Genomic DNA, 20,896 nt, shown 5'->3' on the forward strand with positions numbered 1-20,896 from the left:
ATTAGTTACAGTAGTCGTAGTACACACAACACATTAGTAGTTACAGTAGTCGTAGTACACACCACACAGTAGTTACAGTAGTCGTAGTACACACCACACATTAGTAGTTACAGCAGTCATAGTACACACCACACATTAGTAGTTACAGAAATCGTAGTACACACCACACAGTAGTTACAATAGTCGTAGTACACACCACACATTAGTTACAGTAGTCATAGTTCACACCACACAGTAGTTACAGTAGTCGTTGTACACTCCACACATTAGTAGTTACAGTAGTCGTTGTACACTCCACAGATTAGTAATTACAGTAGTCGTAGTACACACCACACAGTGACAGTAGTCGTTGTACACACCACACATTAGTAGTTACAGTAGTCATAGTACACACCACACATTAGTAGTTACAGTAGTCATAGTACACACCACACATTAGTAGTTACAGTAGTCGTTGTACACTCCACACATTAGTAGTTACAGTAGTCGTTGTACACTCCACACATTAGTAATTACAGTAGTCGTAGTACACACCACACAGTAGTTACAGTAGTCGTAGTACATACCACACAGTAGTTACAGTAGTCGTAGTACACACCACACAGTAGTTACAGTAGTCGTAGTACACACCACACATTAGTAGTTACAGTAGTCGTAGTACACACCACACATTAGTTACAGTAGTCGTAGTACATACCACACATTAGTAGTTACAGTAATCGTAGTACACACACATTAGTAGTTACAGTAGTCGTAGTACACACCACACAGTAGTTACAGTAGTCGTAGTACACACCACACATTAGTAGTTACAGTAGTCGTAGTACACACCACACATTAGTAGTTACAGTAGTCGTAGTACACACCACACATTAGTAGTTACAGTAGTCGTAGTACACACCACACAGTAGTTGCAGTAGTCGCAGTACATACCACACATTAGTAGTTACAGTAATCGTAGTACACACCACACATTAGTAGCTACAGTAGTCGTAGTACACACCACACAGTAGTTACAGGAGTATTAGTACTCTCCACACAGTAGTTAAAGTAGTCGTAGTACACACCACACAGTAGTTGCAGTAGTCGTCGTACACTCCACACATTAGTAGTTTCAGTAGTCGTAGTACACACCACACAGTAGTAACAGTAGTCGTAGTACACACCACACAGTAGTTACAGTAGTCGTAGAACACTCCACACATTAGTAGTTACAGTAATCGTAGTACACATCACACAGTAGTTACAGTAGTCGTAGTACACACCACACAGTTACAGTAGTCGTAGTACACACCACACATTAGTAGTTACAGTAGTCGTAGTACACACCATACATTAGTAATTACAGTAGTTGTACACACCACACAGTTACAGTAGTCGTAGTACGCACCACACATTAGTTACAGTAGTCGTAGTACACACCACACATTAGTTACAGAAGTCGTAGTACACACCACACATTAGTAGTTACAGTAGTCATAGTACACACCACACAGTAGTTACAGTAATCGTAGTACACACCACACAGTTACAGTAGTCGTTGTACACACCACACATTAGTTACAGTAGTCGTAGTACACACCACATATTAGTAGTTACAGTAGTTATAGTACACACCACACATTAGTAGTTACAGTAATCGTAGTACACACCACACATTAGTAGTTACAGTAGTCGTATTACACACCACACATTAGTAGTTACAGTAGTCATAGTACACACCACACATTATTAGTTACAGTAGTCGTTGTACACTCCACACATTAGTAATTACAGTAGTCGTAGTACACACCACACAGCTACAGTAGTCGTAGTACACACCACACCGTAGTTACAGTAGTCGTTGTACACTCCACATATTAGTAGTTACAGTAGTCGTAGTACACACCACACAGTTACAGTAGTCGTAGTACACACCACACAGTAGTTACAGTAGTTGTAGTACACACCACACAGTTACAGTAGTCGTAGTACACACCACACAGTAGTTACAGTAGTCGTTCACACCACACATTAGTAGTTACAGTAGTTGTAGAACACACCACACATTAGTAGTTACAGTAGTCGTAATACCACACAGTAGTTACAGTAGTCGTAGTACACACCACACAGTTACAGTAGTCGTAGTACACACCACACAGTAGTTACAGTAGTTGTAGTACTCACCACACATTAGTAGTTACAGTAGTCGTAGTACACACCACACAGCAGTTACAGTAGTCATAGTACACACCACACAGTTACAGTAGTCATAGTACACACCACACAGTTACAGTAGTCATAGTACACACCACACATTAGTAGTTACAGTAGTCGTAGTACACACCACACATTAGTAGTTACAGTAGTCGTAGTACACACCACACATTAGTAGTTACAGTAGTCGTAGTACACACCACACAGTAGTTACAGTAGTCGTAGTACACACCACACATTAGTAGTTACAATAGTCGTAGTACACACCACACAGAGACAGTAGTCGTAGTACACACCACACAGTAGTTACAGTAGTCGTAGTACACACCACACAGTAGTTACAGTAGTCGTAGTACACACCACACATTAGTAGTTACAGTAGTCATAGTACACACCACACATTAATAATTACAGTAGTCGTAGTACACACGACACAGTAGTTACAGTAGTCGTAGTACACACCACACATTAGTTACAGTAGTCGTAGTACACAACACACATTAGTAGTTACAGTAGTCATAGTACACACCACACATTAGTAGTTACAGTAGTCGTAGTACACACCACACATTAGCAGTTACAGTAGTCGTAGTACACACCACACAGTAGTTACAGTAGTCGTAGTACACACCACACATTAGTAGTTACAGTAGTCGTAGTACACACCACACAGTTACAGTAGTCGTAGTACACACCACACAGTTACAGTAGTCGTAGTACACACCACACATTAGTAGTTACAGTAGTCGTAGTACACACCACACATTAGTAGTTACAGTAGTCGTAGTACACACCACACATTAGTAGTTACAGTAGTCGTAGTACACACCACACATTAGTAGTTACAGTAATCGTAGTACACACCACACAGTTACAGTAGTCGTAGTACACACCACACATTAGTAGTTACAGTAGTCGTAGTACACACCACACATTAGTAGTTACAGTAATCGTAGTACACACCACACAGTAGTTACAGTAGTAGTACACACCACACAGTAGTTACAGTAGTCGTAGTACACACCACACAGTTACAGTAGTCGTAGTACACACCACACAGTACAGTAATCGTAGTACACACCACACAGTAGTTACAGTAATCGTAGTACACACCACACAGTAGTTACAGTTGTCGTAGTACACACCACACAGTAGTTACAGTAGTCGTAGTACACACCACACATTAGTAGTTACAGTAGTCGTAGTACACACAACACAGTAGTTACAGTAGTCGTAGTACACACCACACATTAGTAGTTACAGTAGTAGTAGTACACACAACACAGTAGTTACAGTAGTCGTAGTACACACCACACAGTAGTTACAGTAGTCGTAGTACACACCGCACAGTAGTTACAGTAGTCGTAGTACACACCACACAGTAGTTACAGTAGTCGTAGTACACACCACACATTAGTAGTTACAGTAATCGTAGTACACACCACACAGTAGTTACAGTAGTCGTAGTACACACCACACAGTAGTTACAGTAGTCGTAGTACACACCACACAGTAGTTACAGTAGTCGTAGTACACACCACACAGTAGTTACAGTAGTCGTAGTACACACCACACAGTAGTTACAGTAGTCGTAGTACACACCACACAGTAGTTACAGTAGTCGTAGTACACACCACACAGTAGTTACAGTAGTCGTAGTACACACCACACATTACATATACCCACACATAAGAAAAAATCAAAATAATATCTTAATTCCTATTGATTATACAATATATTTTAACGAAAAACTCTGAAAGGCCTGAAAATTGACATTGGTGTATTAGTAGCATGCAAGATTAAAAAAAAGTGTACAAATGTACAAATTTTGATTTAAAGTTGTGAAAGAGTAACATTATGTTTGAGTCATAACATATTTCATTAATGTGTAGTATTGTGTCTTCTGATGTAACTTGCTAACCTTAACATTTTTCTAAACCCTTTCAAAACAGTAGTATTAGCTGTTGTTTTAAGTTTTGTAGTAGCTGTTGTTTTAAGTTTTATAGTTGCTGTTGTTTTAAGTTTTATAGTTGCTGTTGTTTTAAGTTTTGTAATATCTGTTGTTTTAAGTTTTGTAGTAGCTGTTGTTTTAAGTTTTGTAGTAGCTGTTGTTTTAAGTTTTGTAGTAGCTGTTGTTTTAAGTTTTATAGTTGCTGTTGTTTTAAGTTTTATAGTTGCTGTTGTTTTAAGTTTTGTAATATCTGTTGTTTTAAGTTTTGTAGTAGCTGTTGTTTTAAGTTTTGTAGTAGCTGTTGTTTTAAGTTTTGTAGTAGCTGTTGTTTTAAGTTTTATAGCTGTTGTTTTAAGTTTTGTAATATCTGTTGTTTTAAGTTTTGTAGTAGCTGTTTTTTATAGTAGCTGTTGTTTTAATTAAGTTTTATAGTAGCTGTTGTTTTAAGTTTTATAGTAGCTGTTGTTTTAAGTTTTGTAGTAGCTGTTGTTTTAAGTTTTGTAGTAGCTGTTGTTTTAAGTTTTGTAGTAGCTGTTGTTTTAAGTTTTGTAGTAGCTGTTGTTTTAAGTTTTGTAGTAGCTGTTGTTTTAAGTTTTGTAGTAGCTGTTGTTTTAAGTTTTGTAGTAGCTGTTGTTTTAAGTTTTGTAGTAGCTGTTGTTTTATAGTAGCTGTTGTTTTAAGTTTTGTAGTAGCTGTTGTTTTAAGTTTTGTAGTAGCTGTTGTTTTAAGTTTTGTAGTAGCTGTTGTTTTAAGTTTTGTAATATCTGTTGTTTTAAGTTTTGTAGTAGCTGTTGTTTTAAGTTTTGTAGTAGCTGTTGTTTTAAGTTTTGTAGTAGCTGTTGTTTTAAGTTTTGTAGTAGCTGTTGTTTTATAGTAGCTGTTGTTTTAAGTTTTGTAGTAGCTGTTGTTTTAAGTTTTGTAGTAGCTGTTGTTTTAAGTTTTATAGTAGCTGTTGTTTTAAGTTTTGTAGTAGCTGTTGTTTTAAGTTTTATAGTAGAAGTTATAACAAAAGTAGTAGTTATAACACTTGAGTAGTAGTTGCAGTAGTAGTAGTTATAGTAGTTATGGCAGTAGTTGTCGTAGAAAATATAGTAGTAGTGTTGTAGCATTATTAATACAGCTCTAAACCCGAATGGATATCCTTGTCATGCTCCTATGGGAACATGACAAGGATATTAACACTGTAGTCCGCACCAGGGACCTAAATCAGGCCTCCTGGTTAACATCCTGATTACTCAGGCTGTTGGTAATTACGACACGAAAGGAGACTGATAAGAAATGATTTGAGATAGCACTCACCCTGTTTCCTGACGAACAAAACACCACCACGACCACCATTGTTACCAGAGCCAAATTATTGTGTCACTACAAAAAAATCTCTCAATTTGAATAAATTCGGATTTAAAAATAAATATAGGAAAACACCAGTTTGGCAATAATGTTATTGTTGTTGTAGGTATGTACTCACCTAGTTGTGGTTGCAGGGGTCGAGTCACAGTTCCTGGCCCCCGCCTCTTCGCTGGTCGGTATTAGGTCCACTCCCTTCCTGCTTCGTGAGTTTTATCATACCTCTTCTTAAAGCTTCCACTACACTACTCTCTAGACTCTTCCACTTCCTGACAGTACAATGACTGAAGAAATATTTCTTAACATCCCTGTGACTCATCTGAGTTTTCAACTTCCAGCTGTGGCCCCTTGTTGCTGTGTCCCATCTCTGAAGCATTCTGTCCCTATCCACTTTATCAATTCCTCTTAGTATTTTATATGTCGTTATCATGTCCACCTTATCCCTCCTGTCATCCAGTGTTGTTAAGACATACCCCTTAGCTCCGGGACTAGTCTTGTTGCAAACCTTCGCACACTCTCTAATTTCATGAGGTGTTTGACCAGTGTGGGTCCCATATTGGTACTGAAAACTCCAATATGGGCCTGACGTACACGGTGTACAATGTAGTGAATGACTTCTTACTTAGATTTCGAAACGCTGTTCTCAGGTTTGAAAGGCACCCATATGCTTCAGCCGATATTTGGTCGATATTCGCCTCAGGAGATGTGCTCGGCATGATGCTCACCCTACGATCCATTCCTTGAGTGAGTTTTGCGGTCTATGACCTTTAGACTGTGCTCCGTCTGCAGTCTTCTTTGTCCTTCCCCATGCTTCATAACGTTGCACTTGCTGGGGTTAAACTCCAAGAGCCATTCGTCGGACCAGGCTTGCAGCCTGTCCAGATCCCCTTATAGGCTTACCTGATCCTCGTCCGCTTGTATTCCCCTCATTAGCTTCACATCGTCTGCGAACAAGGACACCTCAGAATCTGAAAACATTCCTACTGCTTACGTCATTCTTTCCCTTTTTATCATTCCTACCACTTTCATCATTCCTACCACTTTCATCATTCCTACCACTTTCATCATTCCTACCATTTATATAATTTCTGCCATTTACGTCATTCCTGCCACTTTCTCATTCCTATCACTATCGTCATTCCTATCATTTACATCATTCCTACTACTTCATCCTTATCATTTATATCATTCCTAACAATTATTTCATTCCTTCCACTTTCATAATTCCTACCATTTACCTCATTCCTACCACTTACCTCATTTATACCACGTACATCATTCCTACCACTTGCACCATTCCCACTGCTTATGTCATTCTCACCAGGTGTCTTACTCCTCACACTTATATTATTCCTCAACACCTACATCATTCCTCAGTACCTATATCATTTGTCAATACGTTCATGATTCCTCAATACGTACATCATTCCTCAAGACCTGCATCATTCCTCAACATCTACATCATTCTTCAACATCATTCCTCAACACCTACATCATTCTTCAACACCATCATTCCTCAACACCTACATCATTCTTCAACATCAACATCATTCCTCAACATAAACATTATTCCTCAACATCAACATCATTCCTCAACACCTACATCATTCTTCAACATCAACATCATCTCTCAACACTTACATCATTCTTCAACATCAACATCATTCCTCAACACCTACATCATTCTTCAACATCAACATCATTCCTCAACACCTACATCATTCTTCAACATCAACATCATCCCTCAGCACCTACATCATTCTTCAACATCAACATCATTCCTCAACACCTACATCATTCTTCAACATCAACATCATTCCTCAACACCTACATCATTCTTCAACATCAACATCATTCCTCAACACCTACATCATTCCCTCCACGTTTCAACAGCTTAAATTTCTTGGCTAGAGGAGAAGGCTTCACTTGGATGATTGCTAAACCAACATGCAGAATTAATCTGCCGCCCTGCAGAGTGTCCTCTTGCCTCTGACAATTGAATACTGGCGTCATAAAGGCTAGCTGTTGCAACACCTCTCTGTCCACCTACCTGCTGCTCCAAATTTTGGATTTGGTCTGTCAGTTTATTAATTCGAAATATATCGACTATGCTATGGGAACGCCGATGGTATAATATCACAATGTTTAACTTTGTTAAGTTACCATTTGCTAAATATGCTTAATGTATTATACACGTTTATATGTGTGCCAATAACATCTGTGTGCCAATAACATCTATGTTCCATCAAGGTCACTGTAAAACATATGAAGAGAAAAAACTTGACATTTCGTAATATTTTAATTTTTTCAACCTTTGTCAAGCATTTTTTTCACTGAAATTAAGATATTTTTAAGTCTAATCTAATTCCAAAGAAAAATTAAACGCAATTTTAAAATCTTAACTTTTAATAGGTATTATATATTTTTACGTCAGATTTTTATGACTGCCTTTAAAACCAGTCAAGAATATATACCTACCTATACTCATTAGAGAAGGGTATATTCACGTCTCGGTGAATATACCCTTCTCTAAATTTTGGAAATGAGGTAATGGACATGAAGTGATAGGTATATAGAAAATATAGATGTGTCCCAGAGGGTTAAATTGGCGAGACGCTGCAGGTCGTATAATATTTTGGCGTTGGTGTGGCTATTGTGCGAGAGTTTGACCCGGCTGACAAGTCTTGTGTCCAATTTCACAGAATGTGGACCAGCAGCTCTCCAGCTTTCTGTGTTCTGTGTGTGTGTGTGTGTGTGTGTGTGTGTGTGTGTGTGTGTGTGTGTGTGTGTGTGTGTGTGTGTGTGTGCGCTGTGTGTGTGCTGTGTGTGTGTGTGCGCGCGCGCTCACCTCTCCTCTCTATACTGAATTATTTGTTGTTGCAGAGGTCGAGTATCTGCTCCTGACTGCGCTGGCCGCTACTGAGTCCACTCCTAGCTGCGTAAGTCCAATCATACCTATCCTTAAAGCTATGTACGGATTATGCATGCACCACTTCGCTGTCTAGGTCGTTCCTCTTCTTGACCAGTCTAAGCCTAAAGAAGTGTTTCCTAATATTCCTGTCACTCACCTGTGTTTTAGCTCCTCTAGCTTTTATCACAGTCAGTTGCGACGCACTAGTATACCCAAAATCTTCATACAGTCGAAGAATATGCAGTCATCCATTTTCTCTCGTGTCTTACTATCGTTAGTGTGTCGAAGAATTCTAGAAGATTTGAGACAAAATTTACCATTTCGAAAGCCGTGCTGTTTGCTGTTTACGAATCTGTTCTTTTCCAGGTGCTCCACTGTTCTCCTGATGATCATCTCCTTAACTTAACATACTAATGTACATTAATGATACTGGTGTGCAGTCTGATGTTACCTGTTTGTCACTTTTTCTTAAACATCGGAATTACGTTCGCTGTTTTCCAGACCTCAGGCAGCTGCCTTGATTCAAATGAACTGAAGCATGATTCTAGTTGTTGTTCACTCGGTTCTTCTGGTCCGTCTCTCAGAATCCACTCAGAGATGTCTAGTCCGTCTCCCATTGTCTTCGAGGTTTCTCACCCGTCCTCCTGTTGTGTGTATTGCGTGTAGCACTCGTTGGTGCACCTTCCTCTCTGAATTTGTCAGCGTTCCAGATTCCTCTAAGAACACCTCTCTAATTTTTTATCATCTTATCGCAAACTTCCTGGTCATTCCTAGTGAGGAACCTCCTCCCTTATTAAGCCTTATTACGTGATCCTTCACAGTCGTCTTTCTGATGTGACGCACGTGTGTGTGTGTGTGTGTGTGTGTGTGTGTGTATGTGTGTGTATGTGTGTGTGTGTGTGTGTGTGTGTGTGTGTGTGTGGGTGTGGGTGTGGGTGTGTGTGTGTTAGTTACCATTTCGTCCTAGGCACATGTCTATTAGACACTAGGCCTGTTGTATATACGTGCGTAGATGTGGATGTATGTATATGTTCTCGCCTAGTTTCTCACCTAGCTGTGGTAGCTCCTGGCCCCACCTCTTCACTGGCCACTACTAGGTCATTCCTCCTGCTCCATGAGCTTTGTGATACCTCTTCTTAAAGCTATGTATGGATCCTTCCTCCATTACATCACTTCCCAGACTATTCCACTTCCTGACAACTCTGTGACTGAAGAAACACTTCCTAACATCCCTGTGATTCGTCTGAGTCTTCAACTTCCAGCTGTGACCCCTTGTTGCTGTGTCCCATCTCTGGAACATCCTGTCTCTGTCCACCTTGTCGATTCCTCTCAGTATTTTATATGGCGTTATCATGTCCCCCCTCTCTCTCGTCTTCCAGTGTCGTCAGGTCGATTTCCCATAACTCTCCTCGAAGGACATACCACTTAACTCCGGGACTAGTCTTGTTGCAAACCTTTACACTTTCTCTAGTTTCCTTACGTGCTTGGCTAGATGTGGGTTCCAAACTGATACTGCATACTCTAATATGGGCCTAACGTACACAGTGTACAGGGCCCTGAACGATTCCTTATAAAATGTCGGAATGCTGTTCTTAGGTTTGCTAGGCGCCTGTATGCTGCAGCAGTTATTTGGTTGATGTGCGCATCAGGAGATGTGCCCGATGTTATACTCACCCCATGATCCTTTTCCTTGAATAAGGTTTGTAGTCTGTGGCTCCCTAGACTGTACTCCGTCTGCGGTCTTCTTTGCCCTTCCCCAATCTTTTTGACTTTGCACTTAGTGGGGCTGAACTCCAGGTGCCAGTTGCTGAACTAGGCCTGCAGCCTGTCCAGATCCCTTTGTAGTTCTGCCTGGTCCTCATCCGATTCGATTCTTCTCGTCAACTTTTCATCCGCAAACAGGGACATTTCAGAGTCTATTCCTTCCATCATGTCGTTCACAAATACCAGAAACAGCACCGGTCCTAGGACGGACTCCTGTGGAACCCCGCTCGTCACAGGCGCCCACTCTGACATCTCGAAATGTACCATTACTCGCTACTGTCTTCCAGACAGGTATTCCCTGATCCATTGCAGTGACATCCCTGTTATCCCTGCTTGGTCCTCCAGCTTTTGCACTAATATCTTGTGTGGAACTGTGTCAAACACCTTTTTACAATCCAAGAAAATGCAATCTACTCACTCGTCTCCCTCTCTTGTCTTACTGCTGTCACCCTGTCATAGAATTCCAGTAGGTTTGTGACACAGGGTTTTCCGTCCCTGAAACTGTGCTGGCTGTCGATGAGAAGCTCATTCCTTTCTAGGTGTTCCACCACTCTTCTCCTGATAATCTTCTCCATGACTTTGCATACTATACATGTCAGTGACACTGGTCTGTAGTTTAGTACTTCGTGTCTGTCTCCTTATGTGTGTGTGTGTGTGTGTGTGTGTATGTGTGTGTGTGTGTGTGTGTGTGTGTGTGTGGGTGTGTGGGTGTAAATTTTTTTATAATAATTTTCTGTAGTAATTGTACGAAGGTTAATGAAGTTGTTTGAGGAGTAAAAGTTAGAGAATCGTGGCTGTGATGGATTTGTTAACCAATGCACTGCGAGAAGTAATAGCCTTGTTGACCAGGTAAGTACCTGACAAACCTGGCTGCTAGTGTAGAAAACTCTCGATACCTATCAAAGATAACGATAAGAGCAGCAACTCCGCAAATTGAGATTAAAATCTGGATAAGGTTCTTATACAGTCTTCAGTAAGAGAAAATTCTTAAGTACACAGAAGAAGAAGAAGAAGCAGAAGAGGAGGAAATAGAAGAACAACAACAACTACTACTACTAGAACCACTACCACAACAATAACTATCACCATCACAACAAACACAACAATTACAACCATAATCACAACCACAACAACATCCACTACCACCACAACAACCACAACAACATCCACCACAACCCCTACAACAATCACCAAAAACAATATCATCACAACACCCCAACCACTACCACTACAACACCCACAACAACCACCACTACCACCACCACCACCACCACCACCACCACCACCACCACCACCACCACCACCACCACCACCACCACCACCACCACCACCACCACTACCACCACCACCACCACCGCCACAACAACAACAACAACGGTATTGTCTTCCCTTCACTTTTTGAGTACATTTCTCCATGCTTGTTTGTGTGTGCCTGTGTGTGTGTGGGGGGGGGGTGTGGGCGTATGTGTGTGTGTGCTTGTGTACTCACCTAGTTGTAGTTGCAAGGGTCGATTCGTGGCTCCTGGCCCCTGTGTGTGTGTGTGTGTGTGTGTGTGTGTGTGTGTGTGTGTGTGTGTGTGTGTGTGTGTGTGTGTGTGGGTTGGTGGGTACATGCGTCTTTGTGTGCGAATATATGTCTATGTACGTCCTTACATCCATCTTTGTGTGCGTACTTACATATTTGTGTGCTCATGTGCTTGTATGTGCAGTTGTATGCGCCTGTGTTGCGTGTGTATACGTGCATACATATTCATGTGTACGTACGTGCGCATCCGCATCTTGGCAGTCAAAGACGTGTGAATGTAGGTGTGTGCGCACAAGAAGGTATATTTTTGTCTTCTTAAATCAGCAACAGTAAGCTGATGCATATCACACACACACACACACACACACACACACACACACACACACACACACACACACACACACATACAGAGGTCCCACAGGGGTCGGTCCTAGGTCCAGTGCTATTTTTGATATATGTGAATGATATGATGGAAGGGATAGACTCAAAGAGACCTGGACAGGCTGGAAGCCTGGTCCAGCAACTGGCTCCTCGAATTTAACCCCGCCAAATGCAGTCATGAAGATTTATTAAGGGCAAAGAAGACCGCAGACAGAGTATAGTCTAGGTGGCCAAAGACTGCAAATTTAGCTCAGGAAAAGGATCTTGGGATGAGTATAATACCGAGCATATCTCTTGAGGCGCACATCAGTCAAATACCTGCTGCAGCATATGAGCTCCGGGCAAACCTAAGAATAGCATTCCGATACCTCAGTAAGGAATCGTTGAAGACTCTGTACACCGTGTACGTCAGGCTAATATTGGAGTATGCATCACCAGTTTGGAACCCACACCTGATCAAACACGTCAAGAAATTAGAAAGAGTGCAAAGGTTTGCGACAAGACTAGTCGCAGAGCTAAGGGAAGTGTCCTAACAACACTGGAGGACAGGAGGGGTAGGGCGAACATGATAACGACATATAAAATACTGAGAGGAATTGACAAGGTGGACAGAAACAAGGGATCACTATTTGAAGCTGAAGATTCAGCTGAGTCAGAGGGATGGTAGGAACTATTTATTCAGTCACAGAGTTGTTAGTAAGTGGAATGGTCTTGAAAGTGACGTAGTGGAGGCAGGATACATACAAAGTTTTAAGACGAGGTTTGATAAAGCTCATGGAGCAGGGAGAGAGTGGACCTAGTAGCGATCAGTGAAGAGGCGGGGCTAGGAGCTATGACTCGACCCCTGTAACCACAAATAGGTGAGTACAAATAGGCGAGTACACACACACACATACACATACACGGATGAATTACAGAGTAACAAAGATGACACAGTAACAACGATGACACAATAACAAAGATGACACAATAACAACAATAAATACCTAGAAAAACAGGTTTTATGGTATCACGGACTCAAGTACTTTTTCAAGGCTTTTTGTACTAGGTTATGAAAGATACTAGAATACGTGTAGTCAGCAGAGCAACAAAAAAGAATGAGAAAGAATTTACACATCTGATGTTTTATTCCCACCGCCAAACTTGTATATTTTGTTCTTGCATTATGTAGAGTGGGTTCAACAAATATAGTTATTAAATTGTGACAAGGAAGAGATCGCATAGAAACTCATCAGGTAAAAAATTAAGATATACAGAGAACTGACTCTAATATAGTATTAACCAGCTCAAGGTTTGTTAGGAAGTGAAACAAGGTAGCCTACCCTGGGGCCACTCTCCTCATCATAGCTAGCATATCTCCAATACAAACTGGTAGTTACCTTCAATTTGAATGGTGCATTCATCCGAACAAGCGATGAACTACCATGCTTAAAGGTGGTTATTGATGACACTCTGGGCTGTGGTTATGTATGATGCACAACGAATATAATATTCTCGGTGTATGCCACACATGGGACCTGAAAAGCTAGTCTTTTAGAGATGATGAGTGAGAGGGCCCTAGCTCCCCTTAATCCTCATCTCCCTTAACCCCATTATCTCCCCAATCCTTGCCTTTCTTAAGTCCCTTTTCCCTTGTCTCACTGAACCCCCCTACTTCTCACCCTCCCACTCAGCCACTCAACGAGAGAATACCAGCTGTTTGTTCACCAACATTTTTATGATGGATGCAAGGCTCACCTCACGAGAGGCAGGTGTTACCAGACCCTGACTCGCTACCACCTATGATATCCTTGCTTTTTATGCCGACTCTCACTCGTTACCATGGCATCGTGCCGTGTGAAAAATATTCAGGTGCCTACCCTAGGTACTCATTGCCTTGAATTTGAGTGGTAGATGTCCATATAAAGTCCAGAAGTTGCTGGGATTGACGAGAGAGTTGAGTGGCAGGCTACAGGAGGTGGCAACTGTGAGAGGAGAGGCGGGGAAGCCGTGACGTGGGTTTTAACATTTTTCTTGGAAGTCTGGCGTGATTCTTTCCCCGATTCCTCAGCTGATTCCTCCGCTGATCCCTCTGCCGATCCCTCTGCCGATTCCTCTGCCGATTCCTCTGCCGATTCCTCTGCCGATTCCTCTGCCGATTCCTCCGCTGATTTCTACTCTAGACACAGGTGAAGATCAAGCTGTTATTGTGACACTTTTGTTGTGTGTCAGTAGCAGGTGAGTTGCCTGCAAAAACTTACCAGCTAGACCCATGAAGGAGGCTTATCTGCTAGGCTCATGAAGGAGGCTTATCTACTAGACCCAAGAAGGAGGCTTATCTACTAGACCCATGAAGGAGGCTTATCTGCTAGACCCATGAAGGAGGCTTATCTACTAGACCCATGAAGGAGGCTTATCTACTAGACTCAAGAAGGAGGCTTATCTACTAGACCCATGAAGGAGGCTTATCTGCTAGACCCAAGAAGGAGGCTTATCTACTAGACCCATGAAGGAGGCTTATCCACTAGACCCAAGAAGGAGGCTTATCTACTAGACCCATGAAGGAGGCTTATCTAATAGACCCAAAAAGGAGGCTTATCTGCTAGACCCATGAAGGAGGCTTATCTACTAGACCCAAGAAGGAGGCTTATCTGCTAGACCCATGAAGGAGGCTTATCTACTAGACCCAAAAAGGAGGCTTACCTGCTAGACCCATGAAGGAGGCTTATCTACTAGACCCAAGAAGGAGGCTTATCTACTAGACCCATGAAGGAGGCTTATCCACTAGACCCAAGAAGGAGGCTTATCTGCTAGACCCATGAAGGAGGCTTATCTACTAGACCCAAGAAGGAGGCTTATCTGCTAGACCCTTGAAGGAAGCGTATCTGATAGATCTATGAAGGATTACCAGCTAGACCTGTGAAATAGGTTTACCAGCTAGACTTGTGAAGTAGGTTTACCAGCTAGACTTGTGAAGTAGGTTTACCAGCTAGACTTGTGAAGTAGGTTTACCAGCTAGACTTGTGAAGTAGGTTTACCAGCTATAACTGTGAAGGAGGTTTACCAGGTACGCCTATGCAGGAAGCTTACCAAGCAGACCCATGGAGGCTTACCGTCTAACACAGCATGGATATCAGCTAATTCTTTGTGCCTGATTGAAAACACCCTGGTTCTGCTCGATGGTGCCTTGGCTACTGATTAATAACACCTCCAGACACTGGACTATATTCTCCTCGAGAATAAAATTGTCATTCTTCTGCTACATTAAGTTTACTTGTTTTTCTCTGTGAATAACAGAAGCTTGTAATATAAATCTGTACATTATCTTATGTTTGCTTAGTGTTATGGTCACCGTCGAGGATTGTTATTGTAAGAAGTGATACCTTTAATTATCTATTGCTGAGAAAATGTTCAAGCCCTCTCTTCATACCAGTGTTATTTTCTCTATATTCACCATTTCTGTGATAGTGTGTAATAATTTTAATAAATTAGTTATGGTAATGAGTAAACAGGGATGGAGGTGCTTCGTACGGTCTTGCACTACTTCCATTATAAGTATTGGGTGTAACTACTGTTTGGTAAGTTGGTAGGTGCAGCATTGTACCGCCCACGCGTGCTCAGAGGTCAGTAGCTGACGATTTGCTGCTGAAAGGGAATTACATGAGCGGCTGCTGTGTCTCTATTAACATAGCCTCACACAAACGCCTTCCAGTACAGTTCTTTTTGGAACCTAGAATTTCTGAGCATTGCTCGGTATCTGCAGCCTACTTCAGTTGTGTAAACTATATTGTTTTAACTAGTGTGTTGGATGTTGCTTCTAAAAAGAAGAGGTTGAGAGTATCTATAAAACACTGGTACTTTTTCATTACAGTAACACTGTACATTTCGCTTGTGTTACTTGTCATGTTCGAAGATAGTCTGACAGACGTGTCACCACCAGGACGTGTGTGAACTTTGTATTCTACTTTTCGAACATAGCCGCTGTGAAGCAGTTTAGTACTTTTTCTTATGATGTATCTGTCCTGCTCAGGCAAACTATATTTTTGAGTACACTGTATGTCTTGTGACTTTAACTCGTTCGGGTGGTGTTGACCTTTACTTTGGTGTACTGAAACTCTTATTTCTACATTGTCTGCTATGTCTTCAGTCAGTCTCAGGAAAAAAATTATTAGCTCATCTTTGTCGACTCAGAGTATTCTTAGATTGAACTGAATTTGTCTCTGATTACTTGTTGGTATCAACACACACGATACAAAACACATTGCTTTTGATTAAAGGACAAATGGAGTGTATTTTGTACACACACACACACACACACACACTTTTGACTTGGGATCGTCCGAAGATGAATTGTACACCTTGCCAGCTGTGGTGGCCTTAAGAGTTTTGCTTTGATATATATTGTGTGACTGGCTCGGTGCGAACTCTGATATTACAAGGACTCCAATGAAGATAATTCACTTCGACTTTTTTGGGTTATGCTTCGTAACTATGTATGATAATTGTGTTATGTATACCTGTACCTGAATAAACTTCCTAACTTCGATAATGTTCTAACCTGTGAATGATATTGTTCATGCAGACTGTCAGTATATTTGTACCGGATCTCTTCATTCTGTAAAGATTGTTGCATTATACTCTTCTTGTTTTATCAAGAACTTAAACGGGTAAGGAGAAGTAAAACTGTTTAAAACCGTGAACTGATTTTCGTGCAAGACGTTCTGCCTTGAAGTAGAAGTCAGCATGTATCATAAGCTGGCCCATCCAGGAGCTAGATTCTAACTGTCCTAGAACAAGTTTCTAATGCCTTAATGCTATATTCAGCCTGTTAGTATTTGCAGTGTGAGAACAGTCGGCCAGGGATAGTTCTGTATGGGTGTAGTATGTTGTATTCCTTGTTACTTTGGAGTTTTCATGTATATGTATGAATTCGCGTCATGTTGCTATATCTGGTACAACCAGTGGTGGAATTCACCTCATATTACTGTATCCGGTTCAACCAGTGCTAGAATTCAATAAATGGAGTTCTGGAGAACTGAGGTTAACCTCACTTCAAATTAGCTTCACCATATAAGGTCACAAACGATTGAAGACACGTCTTATGTTAATGAGATTCCTGAGTCAGGTCCAACACACAACATAACAAATGAGGATTCAGACGACGAAGTTCCTGCTGCTCAGATCTGTGTACATGTTCCTTATCTTAGTTTATTGTTATTGACAGCATTTAAGAGTTTTAAGGGCCTCTGTTGCTGATGCTTCTGTTGCTGACGCCGCCGTTGCTGACGTCTGCCTCACTGACACAGTTATTTTTAGCCTCTGAAATGGATCGAAATCTGAATATAGTTTGAAAAGATTTTTTTCTCAAATAATATTTATCATTGTAATGTATGGATAGTTACGTCGTAATAACTGCAGTTTGCATTGTTGCTAGCTAGGTGTTCCGTTCGCTGCACTTCTCTGTTGTTGATACCAGACTGTTAATATTAGCAAATTTTCCTGTAAAAATGACAGAGCGGTTTTTATTTTTGTATTATGGTTTTAGCTTATGTTAGTGTATATGGTTGTATTTTCACTATTATTTTATTTTGGTAGTGTGTTTAGTTGTATTTAATGATCTGATGGGTCAAAGTGGCTTGTAGATATTTCTGATTGGTACTCTGATTGTTTGTCTGAGCTTTTCTGTGATTCTTCTTGACTTTTTTCTATTTTTTCTTTGGCTGTCTTTCTGATTACTCTTCTGATTTATCCACAGAGTCCTTCTTATTTCTACTCTAATCTGAATCCTCCCTTATTAGTTCTCCCTCCAGATTCCTCTTGAGTTCTTCTCTTAATCCACATAATTCCCCTGAATTCTCCTGACTTATTTCCCAAATCCTGATAATGTAACTAAATTTTTATTTATTTCTTGAATCCTAATAACCCCTGATTTCTGCTGATTTATTCCTCAAATCCTGATAATCTCTTTAAAGTCTCCTGATTTATTCATCGATTCCTGATAATTTCCCTTAATTCTCGTAATTTCTTTCCTGAATCCTAATAATTTCCATGAATTCTACTGATTTATTCCCTGAATCCTAATAATTCCCAGAAAATCCCCTGATTAATTCCCTAAATCATCTTGATTCACTCCCTGACTTCCCTGACGTCTTGATAGCTGCGGTACGTGAGGGAGAGTTTTCCCACAATGGAGGGAAAATGGTGAACACGGTTGCATTTAACTGACGTGTGTGTCTGGCCGCGTCCTGATGATGTATTGGGCGAGATTTGACGAGTTTCTCTAGAGTTAAGTTTAGCGTATGCACTTTACAAAATCCTGTTTTTTTTATTTTTGCGTATATGATGCAGGCTACATCGCTACGCCTGATTTTGGGTGTATGTGATGCAGGCTACGTATGCAACGCCTGATTTATGCTCTTACGATGCTCGCCACGTCTGTTACTCCCGATTTTCAGCGTATGCAATGACGCTAAATCTGTTACGCCCCATTTTGAGCATATACAATGACGCTACATCTGCTATGCCTGATTTTGTGCGTATACAATGACGCTACATCTGCTACGCCCCATTTTGAGCATATACAATGACGCTACATCTGCTATGCCTGATTTTGTGCGTATACAATGACGCTACATCTGCTACGCCTGATTTTGTGCTTGTACAATTCAGGCTGTCTGTGTTACGTCCGGTTTCTTGCATATACTATGTACTGTAGTAAATTGGTAGACAGCCACCGCCTAGGAAGGTACTGCCGTTCTGTTATGCAGTACGGAATGGAAGGCTGTTAAAAGGTTTGCACTCTGGTAGGACTGCTGTTATTTTCTATTCCACAAACAGATAAAGCATACGAACTTCTACTTATATTCAGTATACACTTATCTCTATTGTCTGTTGTCCAATATAAAAAGCCTTGTCTGAGACTGGGCCGCAGGGGCGATAATACCCTGCCCCCTTGATCTATTAACAGATATTGTAAAATATAACTGGTTACGTGTGTTTCTTGAAATATTAAGATATCACGATATTAATGTTTTGTCGAGGAACGACTCGTGGTATTGTTACAGACAGTAGACACATGGTATTATAACATAAAGGAACGATACGTGGTATTGTAACAGTAGACACATGGTATTATAACATAAATGAACGATACGTGGTATTGTAACAGTAGACACATGGTATTATAACATAAAGGAACGATACGTGGTATTGTAACAGTAGACACATGGTATTATAACATAAAGGAACGATACGTGGTATTGTAACAGTAGACACATGGTATTATAACATAAAGGAACGATACGTGGTATTGTAACAGTAGACACATGGTATTATAACATAAAGGAACGATACGTGGTATTGTAACAGTAGACACATGGTATTATAACATAAAGGAACGATACGTGGTATTGTAACAGTAGACACATGGTATTATAACATAAAGGAACGATACGTGGTATTGTTACAGACAGTAGACACATGGTATTATAGCATAAAGGAACGATACGTGGTATTGTTACAGATAGTAGACACATGGTATTATAACATAAAGGAACGACACACGATTTACCTAGGCTACAAAAATGTTTCTCAGCAAACTAACAGAGACAAGAGAAGAAAAGGACTTGGGATTAATGATAAGCGACGACCTCGAAACAATGCCTATCTGTGAGCAACAGAGCGAAGAGAATGTCAAGCTTCTCAGCTACTGTAGAAGCCAGACACCATACCGACTCTGTGGAAGGGGTAACTTAACCTTTTTACGATTACAGACCACCAATGGACTGCCCATTGTCCTCGTACCCCCTTCACCCGACTGCCGAAATAATTATCATTGCTATTATGCATCAGTATGATTTCAAAAGATTTCAATATCTTGGTTTTTACTTATGAATAAATGGAAACAGAACAGCTGATAATTTATTTTAAACTAACAATAACTTTTTTTTAATCTTCAAAAATCGAGTCCCATACCCCCAATACAGTGGACCCCCGGTTAACGATATTTTTTCACTCTAGAAGTATGTTCAGGTGCCAGTACTGACCGAATTTGTTTCCATAAGGAATATTGTGAAGTAGATTAGTCCATTTCAGACCCCCAAACATACACGTACAAACGCACTTACATAAATACACTTACATAACTGGTCGCATTCGGAGGTGATCGTTATGCGGGGGTCCACTGTATTTGGTTTCCATACCCCCGGTTAAGAACCCCTCGTCTATAGAGTACTTGTTAGATCACATCTTGAATACACCGTTCAATTTTGGTTTCCAGATTATGTTAAAGACGAAGATTTATTGGTGAGGGAACAGAGAACCGTTATTATTATTAAGGAATATTCAAAACACTTAACATTTTCTCTTTTAGGAAACGGAGACTTTGATATCTCATTCAAACCTTTGAGATATTTAAATAACTTTGACACACACTAACACGAACTATCTGAAGCGCTCTGAGTTCTTAACTCGAGAGAATAAATGAAACTGAGTAGTAGTGGTAGAAGTAGGTTGTTGAGTCACAACAGAACTGGTGGTAACCATATGTAGAACCTCTGGTACACTCACTGGTAACCATATGTAGAACCTCTGGTACACTCACTGGTAACCATATGTAGAACCTCTGGTACACTCACTGGTAACCATATGTAGAACCTCTGGTATACTCACTGGTAACCATATGTAAAACCTCTGGTACACTCACTGGTAATCATATGTAGAACCTCTGGTACACTCACTGGTAACCATATGTAAAACCTCTGGTACACTCACTGGTAACCATATGTAGAACCTCTGGTAGACTCACCTTTGTGAGTGGCAGTATAGTAACAGGAATAATTAA

Source organism: Cherax quadricarinatus, chromosome 73 (genome assembly GCF_038502225.1).
Source record: "Cherax quadricarinatus isolate ZL_2023a chromosome 73, ASM3850222v1, whole genome shotgun sequence".
Taxonomy (NCBI): Eukaryota; Metazoa; Arthropoda; class Malacostraca; order Decapoda; family Parastacidae; genus Cherax; species Cherax quadricarinatus.